Source organism: Macaca nemestrina, chromosome 5 (assembly GCF_043159975.1).
Source record: "Macaca nemestrina isolate mMacNem1 chromosome 5, mMacNem.hap1, whole genome shotgun sequence".
NCBI classification, from domain to species: Eukaryota; Metazoa; Chordata; class Mammalia; order Primates; family Cercopithecidae; genus Macaca; species Macaca nemestrina.
In genome coordinates, this window is record NC_092129.1 from 75,847,924 (window position 1) to 75,858,768 (window position 10,845).

General features: G+C 42.3%; 1 long non-coding RNA gene across 3 annotated transcripts; it reads left to right on the plus strand.

The window, feature by feature from the left end:
* The first annotated feature begins 5,820 nt into the window (after window positions 1-5,820).
* Window positions 5,821-9,397, plus strand: LOC105478729 (uncharacterized). Of its 3 annotated transcripts, XR_011623484.1 has the most exons (4): window positions 5,821-6,501; window positions 6,808-6,904; window positions 7,885-8,128; window positions 8,285-9,397. It is a non-coding gene; the product is annotated as an uncharacterized lncRNA (long non-coding RNA). The 3 variants fall into 3 exon arrangements; XR_011623482.1 differs by lacking the exon at window positions 7,885-8,128; XR_011623483.1 differs by lacking the exon at window positions 7,885-8,128 and having other exon boundaries at window positions 5,822-5,945.
* The last annotated feature ends 1,448 nt before the right edge of the window (window positions 9,398-10,845 follow it).

Here is a 10,845-nt window from a genome sequence, read left to right on the forward strand (position 1 = left end):
TCAGTTATTGCCAGGGGCTAGCAGAGAGGGAGGCCTGAACAAGCACAGCAAAGAGGATTTTTAGAGCAATGAAACAGCTCTTTATATATACTGTAATGGTGGACACATGGCATCATTTATTTGTCAAAACCTATAGAATATACACCACCAAGAGTCAACCCTAATGTGAACTATGGACTTTGGGTGACAATGATGTACCAATGTAGGTTTATCAGTTCTAACAAATGTACTGCTCCAAAGTAGGATGTTGATAGTGACGGAGACTGTGTGTGATGGGGGAAAAGGGTATATGGAAATTCTGTACTTTCAGCTCAATATTTTTTTGAGACAAGGTCTCGTTCTGTTGCCCAGGCTGGAGTGCAGTGGCATGATCATGGTTCACTGCAGCCTCTACCTCCTGGGCTCAAGTAATCCTCCCACCTCAGCCTCCTGAGTAGCTAGGACCACAGGCACATGCCACCATGCCTAGCTAATTTTTTATATTTTTTGTACAGGCAGGGTTTCACCATGTTGCCCAGACTGGTCTTGAACTCCTGGGCTCAAGCGACCCTCCCACGTCAGCATCCAAAAGTGCAGGGATTACAGATGTTAGCCACCATGCTCAGACTCAATTTTTCTATGAATTTGAAACTGTTTTCAAAAATAAAACCTATTTTTTTTAAAGCAGCAAGGGGAAAAAAGCACGTTACCATTCAAGGAAGCAACAGTAAGACTGACAACATACTTTTCAATAAACATAGTGGAAACCAATGAACAACAAAATCACATAAAAGGGCTAAAATAATGTAACTCCCAAACTTTAGAATTATATTTGAATTTTATACCCAGCAAAACTACCCATATAAAAAGGAAAACAAGCTGCTTGGGGATATAAAGATCTGAAAACAGCATTGCTCCCACACTAATATGAAAAAGCTGGACAATCTGAAAGTTCATTACTTTCTAAACACTATCAGAGAACTTAGGTTTCAGAGAAATCAAATGGACCCAAATCTAAAGAGATATAAATCTAAGACCTTAAGGGAAAGATTAGATATGAGCACTGGTTTCCCAGAGGTGGACACAAGTGTATGCTTATAAGAGGAGTTCAGCGAGCATAGTTAGTGAATTGCTGAAAGCTGTGCATGCACTGGCAAGTGTGTGAAGCCCCTATGAGTCAAAGAAATTGGAGAATCTTGACCGGGCCTGGTGGCTCAGACCTGTAATCCCAGCACTTTGGGAGGCCAAGGCAGGTGGATCACTTGAGGCCAGGGGTTCAAGACCAGCCTGGCCAACATGGTGAAACCCCATCTCAACTAAAAATATAAAAATTAGCCAGGTATGGTGGAGCATGCCTGTAATCCCAGCTACTTGGGAGACTGGGGCAGGAAAATCACTTGAACCTGGGAGGTAGAGGCTGCAGTGAGCCGAGATTGCACCACTGCATTCCAGCCTTGGCAACAGAGTGAGACTCCATCTCAAAAAAGAAAAAAAAAAGAAATTAGAGAATCTGTCCCCTCTTCAGGCTGTTTTTCCATGGACCCCACTGGGAGCTCACAAAAATTGAAAAGAGCCCTACAAAAGTGTTCCTTGAGGTGTAAAACAGGAGAAAAAAAGAGCAAACACAATGGGAGGGGTGCAAAATCCATCCACAGCCTTCTCTTGTATCACCCATCTGAAATAAATCCTTAATCTGTGCAGGGAAAGGCAACAAACACTATTTTCCTTAGGGCACCAGTGAAAATGCTTCGCAGCTGGTGGAAGAGAACCAGAAAAAAAATACCCTATCACTATGAGGAGATGGGGAGTAAGAAATATGCGCTGGGTCCAGCACTACACTCAGCAGAGGAGCAGCAGCACTGAAAAGCCAACACTTCTGAGTCTTGGAGACATAGTGCCTGTCTAAGACTGAGGTTCTATCAGAACAACAGAGAATATTCCCCTCGTTATCCCACTACTACAAGGCTAACTAGCACTGAATAACAGGTGAGAGTATAGAACTCCTGGGCCAGGGAGAGAAGAGGGACAAGAGTGTATAAACAGACCTTCTCTGAAAAAAAAAAAAGACGACGACGACCACTTTAAAATGAGCATGGAACACACATTGAAGGAAAAACCCTCTGGCAAATCTGCCCCTTCTCTAAACAGGAGGTGTCATTAGAGAAATCTAAGGCTTGTAATGCACTGAAGTTAACCATAGCAACAACAAACCTCAGTCCAACCTCATCCCTAACTAGCTTATTTCACATCCCAGCACAGAAGGCCCGGCAGGAACCAAAAGTGTGCTCATCCCAGCCTACAGAATGATTGACCCTAGTTTACTACATATGTGAGATACCTGGCTTTCAGCAAAAAGTGAAGCAGCATGTGAAAAGGCAAGAGAATAATAACACTCTCAAAGAGGCAAGGCACTCATCAGAACCAGAGTCAGCTATGATGGAGATATCTGAACTATCTAATAGAAAATTTTAAATAACTGTGATTAATATACTAAAAGCTCTAATGCAGAAGGTAGACAACAGGCAAGATCAGATGGGCAATTTCACCAGAGACGGAAACTCTAAGAAAGAATTAAAAGTAAATGCTAGAAATTTTAAAAAATGACAGCAACGGCAATAACAAAAAGTAGCAGAGATGAAGAAAGTCTTTGATGAACTCATCAGTAGATTTGACCCAGCTAAGGAGTGAACCAGTGATACTGGTTCATAGAAATCACCCAAACTGAAAACAAAAAGAAAAATGAGGACACACACACATGTATATATACATATACACCCTTCACATATTAAACTGCTGAAAACAAAAGACAATGAGAAAAACCTCAAAGGCAGCCAGAGAAATAAGACACATTATATATAGGAAAACAAAGTAAGAATTAAACAGCCTTCACATCGGAATTCATACAAGTGATAAAAGAAAAAAGAAAAAAAAGCTGTCAACCAGAGTTCTCTACACAACAAAATGAAGGAAAAGTAAAACCTTTTTCAGACAACAAATACTAAGGGAATTCAAGGGCTGGCAGATATGTTCTACAAGAGTGTTCAATGAAATTATTCAGGCAGAAGGAATATAACACCAGACAGAAACTTGGACCTATGCAAAGAAATAAAGGAGACTAGAAATTGAATGACTAAAGGTACAATAAAGTTTCTTATTTTTAATTGTTCTAAAAGGTAACTGATTCTGTAAAGAAAATATAGGCATGTATTGTGTGTTTATCACATATGAAACAGAAAATAAATGACAATCGTAGCATTCAGGACAGAGGGAAGAATTGGGGATGTACTGCTGTAATATTTTTACACTACGTATGAAGTGGTATAATACGCTTTGACTGTAGACTTTATTAAAGATGTGGGTTTAAACCCTAGAGCACTCACTAAAACAAATTGCAAGATACAACAATATCAATAAAGGAGAACAATGAAAGTTTTTAAATGGTCACTACACATAAGAGAAGGCAAACAGGGGAGGATTAAAAACAAAGACAGATGGAACAAACAGGAAATGGCTAACGAGATAGATTTTAATATAGATATATCAGTGATTGCATTAAATGTGAACAGTTTAACCACACCAATTAAAAGACAAATTTGACAAACTGGACAAAAAAGCAAGACCTGTCCACATGATGTCTACAACAAACTTTCTTTAAGCAAAAATACAAAAATAGGTTCTTGGAAAATGGGAAAAAAAAGACAAACACTAATGAAAAGAGAGTTGGAGCAGCTCTATCAATATCAAAACAAAGCAGACTTCAGAACAAGGAATATTATTAAGGATAAAGAGGAACTTTATATAATGATAATCCATTCTCCAAGATGACAAAACTGCCCTAAATGGACCTAACAACAGAGGTTCAAATTACATGAAGCAAAACACCATGAAACTGAAAGAAGAAACAGACCAATCTACAATTGTAGTTGGAGACTTCAATATTCCTCTCACAGGAATCAACAGAACAAGTAAACAGAAAATCAGTAAGAATATAGGGCTGAACAACACTATTGATCAAATTGACCTAAAGCAGAATACACATTGTTTACAAGTGTACATTCCTTAAGAGAGACCATATTCAAACCTTAACAAATTTAAAAGAATAGGAATCATACAGAGTATATTCTCAGACCATAATGGAATCAAACTAGAAATCGGTAACAAAGATTTCTGTTAAACTCCAAAATATTTGGAAATAAACAATACACTTCTAAATTACGCATGAGTCAAAGACAAAATCTTAATATTTTGAACTAAATGAAAATAGAATTACAGTATATCAAAATTTGTTGCAAGCAACTAAAGCATTGTTTAGAGAGAAGTCTGTAGCATTAAATGCTTATGAGGGAAGAAGAAAGGTTTTCAATCAATGCTCTACGTTTTCATTTTGTAAAACTAGAGAATAGCAAATTCAACCCAACATAAGCAACAGGAAGGAAATAATTAAGAGCAGAAATCAGTAAAATTGCAAACCAAAGAAACGAAGCCATGAGAAAAGCATTTTCAAACAGAATCTGACAAAATTCATTACCACAGATCCACATTTTCATAAAGAAAATGACTAAAACAAGTTCTTCAGATAGAAGCAAAATGATTCTGCATGAAAACACAGAGAAACTGTGTTCGGAATTGGTGGTTCTTGGTCTCGCTGACTTCAAGAAAGCAGCCGCGGACCCTTGCTGTGAGTGTTACAGTTCTTAAAGATGGTGTGTCCGGAGTTTATTCCTTCTTCCCTGTGGGTTCGTGGTTTCGCTGGCTTCAGGAGTGAAGCTGCAGACCTTCCCAGTGAGTGTTACAGCTCATAAAGGCAGCGTGGACCCAAACAGTTAGCAGCAGCAAGATTTATTGCAAAGAGCCAAAGAACAAAACTTCCACAGCCTGCAACCTGAGCCAGCTGCCATTTCTGGCTCGGGCAGCCTGCTTTTATTCCCTTATCTGACCCCACCCACATCCCACTGACTGCTCCATTTTACAGAGAGCTGATTGGTCTATTTTACAGAGAGCTCATAGGTCCGTTTTGACAGAGTGTTCATAGGTGCATTTACAATCCTTGAGCTGGACACAGAGTGCCAGACGGAAAAGTTCTCCAAGTCCCCACTAGGTTAGCTAGATAGAGAGTTACCTAAATACAGAGTACCAATTGGTGTATTTACAATCCTTGAGCTAGACACAGTGTGCTTGCTAGACAGAAAAGTTCTCCAAGTCCCCACTAGGTTAGCTAGATACAGAGTAACAATTGGTGTATTTACAAACATTGAGCTAGACACAGAGTACTGATTGGTGTATTTACAAACCCTGAGCTAGACACAGAGTGTTGATTGGTGGCTTTACATCCCTTAGCTAGACATAAAAGTTCCCCAAGTCCCCACCAGATTCAGGAGCCCAGCTGGCCTCACCCAGTGGATCCCACACCTGGGCTGCAGGCGGAGTTGCCTGCCAGTCCTGCACCGTGCACCGGTACTCCTCAGCCCTTGGGTGGGTGATAGGACTGGGCGTCACAGAGCAGGGGGCAGCGCCCGTCCGGGAGGCTTGGGCCGCGCGGGAGCCCAAAGCAGAGAAGCGGGGGCTTGGGCATGGCGGGGGCAGGTCCTGAGCCCTGCTCCGCGGGGAGGCAGCTGAGGCCCAGCAAGAATTTGAGCCCAGCGCCGGAAGTGCTGAGGGACCTGGAGCAACCGCCACAGCTGCTGGCCCGGTTGCTAAGCCCCTCACTACCCGGGCCTGGCAGCGCGGGCTGGTCGCTCGGAGTGTGGGGACCCACCGAGCCCGCGCCCGCCGGAACTCACGCTGGCCCGCGAGTGCCGCGCACAGCCCCACTTCCGGCCCACGCCTCTCCCTCCACACCTCCTCGCAAGTAGAGGGAACCGGCTGCGGCCTCGGCAGCCCAGAAAGGGGCTCCCACATGTAGTGGTGGGCTGAAGGGCTCCTCAAGCGCCGCCAGAGTGAATACCAAGGCAGAGGAGGCGCCCAGAGTGAGGGCTGCTAGTACATTGTCACCCCTCAATACAGAGTATTAGTTTCCACTTGCCGCTGTAATAAATGGCCACAAACATCATAGTTTAAAACAATGTGTGTGTATTATCTTACAGCTCTGGAGATGGGAATTCTGACATGGGTCCCACTGAGCTTAAAATCTGTGTCCACAGGGCTGCATTCCCTTCTGGAGACTCCAGGGGATAGTCTGTTTCTTGACTTTACCGGGTCTAGAGGTCTCCTGTGTTCCCTTGATCAAGGTCCTGTCTGCCATCTTTAAAGCCAGCAATGCTGAGCTGAGGCCTTCTGGCACTGCCATCTCTCCTTCTCCTCTCCTGCCTCTGTCTTCCACAGTTAAGGCTTCTAGTGATGATTAATTGGGCCAGCCCAGGATAATCCCTCTAAACTGATGAGCAGCCTTAGTTCCTCCTGGAACCTTTATTCCCCCTAACATATTCACAGTTTCCAGAGATTAGAATGAGACGTCTTTGTGGGGGCAATTGTTCTATCACACACAGAAAGAAACGAAGAATAAGAGAAAGGATGACTATGCGGGTAAATCTAAAAGAATGCTGGCTGTCAATAATGACTGATACTTTGTGAGGTCTTATATATATTTAGAATTAAATCCTGCACAAAAGGCAGGATTAAAAGTAAATAGAGTCAGACTTTTTAGGGTGTGTGCGTTGTCCAGGAATAGATGTGCAACTTTATATTCGAGTCTAATAAGGCAGTGCTATTGTAATCTCTGGGCCCTCGGATAACCAGTAAAGGAGTGTATAACTTAATACGCTCCTTTATTGATAGCTGATAGACGTGGGACATGGAATATTTTTGTTTTTTGTTTTCTCTGTTGCCCAGGCTGGAGTGCAGTTGCATGATCATAGCTCACGGCAGCCTCAAACTTCTGGCCTCAAGCAATCTTTCCATCTCAACCTCCAAAGTAGCTGGACTACAGGTACGTGCCACCACACCCAGCTAATTTTTTTTTTTTTAATAGAGATGGGTATCGCTGCATTATCCAGGCTGGTCTCGAACTCCTGGGCTCAAGCGATCCTCTCACCTTGGCCTCCCAAAGTGCTAGGATTATAGGCATGAGCCACTGCACCCAGCCAGGAATAATTTTTAAACACATAAATAATCCAAAAAATGGGCAAGAAAGGAGAAGAAAAGGAATATAAAACAAGTGAGATAAATAGAAAACAAATTTTAAGATGACAGATCTAAGTTCCAGGAGTGTCATTTGAGAAATCCATAGCTCAGAAATTTAAGGTGAGTTGCCTGCAATCACAGGGCTTATTAGTGGATGAGAGCAGACAGCAATTCTGAATCCCAGCCTCTCTCAAAAGCTCATTGTGCCCAACCCCCAGCCGCCTCTAGGGTGCTCCCTGAGCTCCTCCACGGTCACCCGGGCTCTCCTGGTAATGGCCCCCCTTTGCTGCCAAGGCACCCACACCTCCTGGATCAGTTTCAGCTTGATGGGAAGCTCTTTGTTTCTATAACTGCATGTTGTGGTCATGTACAGGTGTGTCTGCTAAGATTTATGACCATAAGCAAACGTCTGTTGCTGAGCCCTTCTGTAGTAGCAGCTGAGGTGCTGCTTGGTGCAGCAGGGGCGCCCGGGGAACGCATCTCACAGAACAGTAAATTACACACCTGAAGTGAAAGAACCGTTCCCAGGCACAGACAGATCCATTTTGCACTCAGAAGCATCCCACGCACAGCCGTGAATACTTGCATTAGTGCCAATTAATGTAAGGTGGTACCAATTCAGAGAGGCCCTGAATTTGCTCTAGGGGATAAAAGTGGAGGTGGGGGAGGCGAGGAAGGAGGAATGAAAAAGAGAGTTTTCCATGCTAAATGGAAGCATCTCTAGGAGAGTCCAGCAGCTGGATGACTTGGTTAAGAAGGAGTGACCCGCCCACTTTCTTCCATTAGACATTTTACTTTCCCCAGCTAAACCACAACAACAAACAGAAAAGAAGCGGACAAGGAATGGTTTAGACGCAGGATCACTGATGTTGTGGGAAGGAGCTCCGTGAATCAGGACCTCTCACCACGCATGCTTCATGGGGCTCAGAGCATTTCAGCCCAAATGAGAGTTAGGCAGCAGCTAAAAATTCCAACACTGCCTTCCCCTCCCACCCATATCCAGGCCCATGTGTGGGGTGAGGCAATTCAGGTATGGTATTACAAACAAGCCCCTCATAACTCTTCATTTTTAAAATCATAATATGCTTGATTTTTATGTTTTCAACAGTCTTCATACTCTGTCTTTAGTAGGACCTTCCCACCGCCTTGATAACCTTCACTGTGCTTCAATTTATTGTGTTTTTAGATGAAATTCATGACCATTGGTGCCTTCGCTACCACAGAAAAAGAGACATAAAGGAGTAGGCTACACCCACCTGAGCTTTCGCTCCCCTCACACCATCCTGGCCACTGGAGAGATTTGCTGTTCAATTCAACAATGCATGTTGAAACCTGTGCTGTCCCAGACTCTGCTGGGAGTTGAGACTACGAAGATGACTAAGACCCGGCCCCAATTCTCAAGCAGCTCTAGGTGCAGGAAGGGAGAAACACCTGTAAGCGGACTCGGCAGCGTTAAGGAAGTTACAGCTCCCGGAGGGCTACCGCATTCAGAGACGTCTGACCACCGCTAACAACTCATCCCTGGAGGTGAGCACATTTTCCTATGAAAAAAAAAGTCATCCAAATGGGATCACATCAAGTTAAAAAGCTTCTCCACAGCAAAGGAAACAATGAACAAAGTAAAAAGACAACCCACACAATGGGAGAAAATGTCTGCAAATTATCCATCTGACAAGGGATTAATAACCAGAATATACAAGGAGCTGAAACAGCTCTACAGGAAAATATCTAATCATTCAATTTAAAAATTGGCAAAAAGATCTAAATAGACATCTCCCAAAAGAAGACATACAAATGGCAAACAGGCATGTGAAAAGGTGCTCAACATTACTGATCATCAGAGAAATTCAAATCACAATGAGATGTCACCCCTGTTAAAATGGCTTTTATCCAGAAGACAGGCAATAACAAATGTTGGCGAGGATGTGGAGAAAAGGGAACCCTCCTACATTGTTGGTGGAAATGTAAATTAGAGCCACTATATGGAGAACTGTTTGGAGGTTCCTCAAAAAACTAAAGGTAGAGCTATCATATGATCCAGCAATCCCACTGCTGGGTACATACCCACAAGAAAGGAAATCAGTAATATCTGCACTCCCATGTTTATTGCAGCACTATTCACAAGAGCCAATATTTGGAAGCAACTCAAGTGTCCATCAACAAATGAGTGGATAAAGAAAATGTGGTACATGTGCACAATGGAGTACTATTCAGCCATAGAAAAGAATGAGATCCTGTCATTTGCAACATGGTGGAACTGGAGATCATTATGTTAAGTGAAATAAAACAGGCACGGAAAGACAAACTTCATGTGTTCTCATTTCTGGGAGCTAAAAATTAAAACAGTTGAATTCATGAAGATAGAGTAGAAGGATGGTTACCAGAGGCGGGGAAGGGTAATATGGGGGTGAGGGGAAGGGAGGGTGGTTAATGGATACAAAAAAGTAGTTAGAAAGAATAAGATCTAGTATTTGATAGCATAACAGGGTAACTATAGTCAATAATTTTAATTGTAGATTTTAAAATAACTAAGATGGCATAGTTGGATTGTTTGTAACACAAAGGATAAATGCTTGAGGTGATCAGTACCTCATTTACCCTCATATACAGGTGTATAATGATACATTATACTGCCTGGGAGAAGATCAATTTGCAGAACTGTTTTGCAGTTTCTTAAAAGGTAGATATACATTTACCATGTGGCCCAGCAATTCCCCTAGGTTTTTACCCAACAGAAATGAAAACTTATAGCCACACAAACACCTATAGTTAAGTGTTTATAGCAGCTGTGTTCACTGTAGCTCAAACTGGAAACAAGTCAAATGTTCAGCAATCATTAATAAGTCAAATTGTGGTACATTCATAAAATAATATTCATGAATGAAAAGGGAAGAAACTACTGATACAACACAACATAGATGAAAAAAGATACACAATTTCAAGAAAAACAGTTATTAAAGTGCATAAGCCTTTCTAGATTTGAAATATTTTTGGAATTCAAAAACTATATGAATATTTTAGAGTTTGTTCCTGAATGCTGAAACCAAGAAAGTTATTTTTTTGGTAACTAGAATAGTAACATGATAATGACAAATAATGCAGGTAAATTCAGTTGGATCATGGGCCAGCCCAGGTTTACTTTATGATTGATGTTATTGATATTATTTTTCTAAAAGCTATGATAGGCTCACAAGCTGATATGGTCATTTTAAGGAAGCCAGAGCAGTGCCTTCCTAATTATGTTACCTAATTAAGGGTTCCAGTCGTGAAGTGTCCAGGTTCTTGGTGTGTTGAACAAAGAATTGAATGACACACACAAACGAGCAGTGAAGAAGTGGATTTATTAGAGCAGAAAGCAGGGAAGGAGCAAAAGCAAAAGTACACTCCACAAGATGAGAGCAGGCTCTAGCAATTGGCTCAAGAGCCCTGGTAGTGAAGTCTTTGGAAGCTTAAGTACCCTCTACAGGTTTCTTGTTGGTTACACCCTATGTAAATGAAGGACTGGCTCACAGCCAACTAGAGGCTGAGGTAAATTGGCCCATGGCCAATCCAAGACTGATGTGGTTTGGCACCTTATGCAAAGGAAGGTTCTAGAATGAACCAGTCATTGGCTAGAGTGCAGATTTGACCTGTGGTCAATCAGAGGCTGATATGGTTTGGCAACTTATGCAAATGAAGGTCCTGGAATGGGCCAATCATAGGTCAGTGTGGAGACTCTTCAGCTCCAGGGAGCCTGTCCAAGTCATC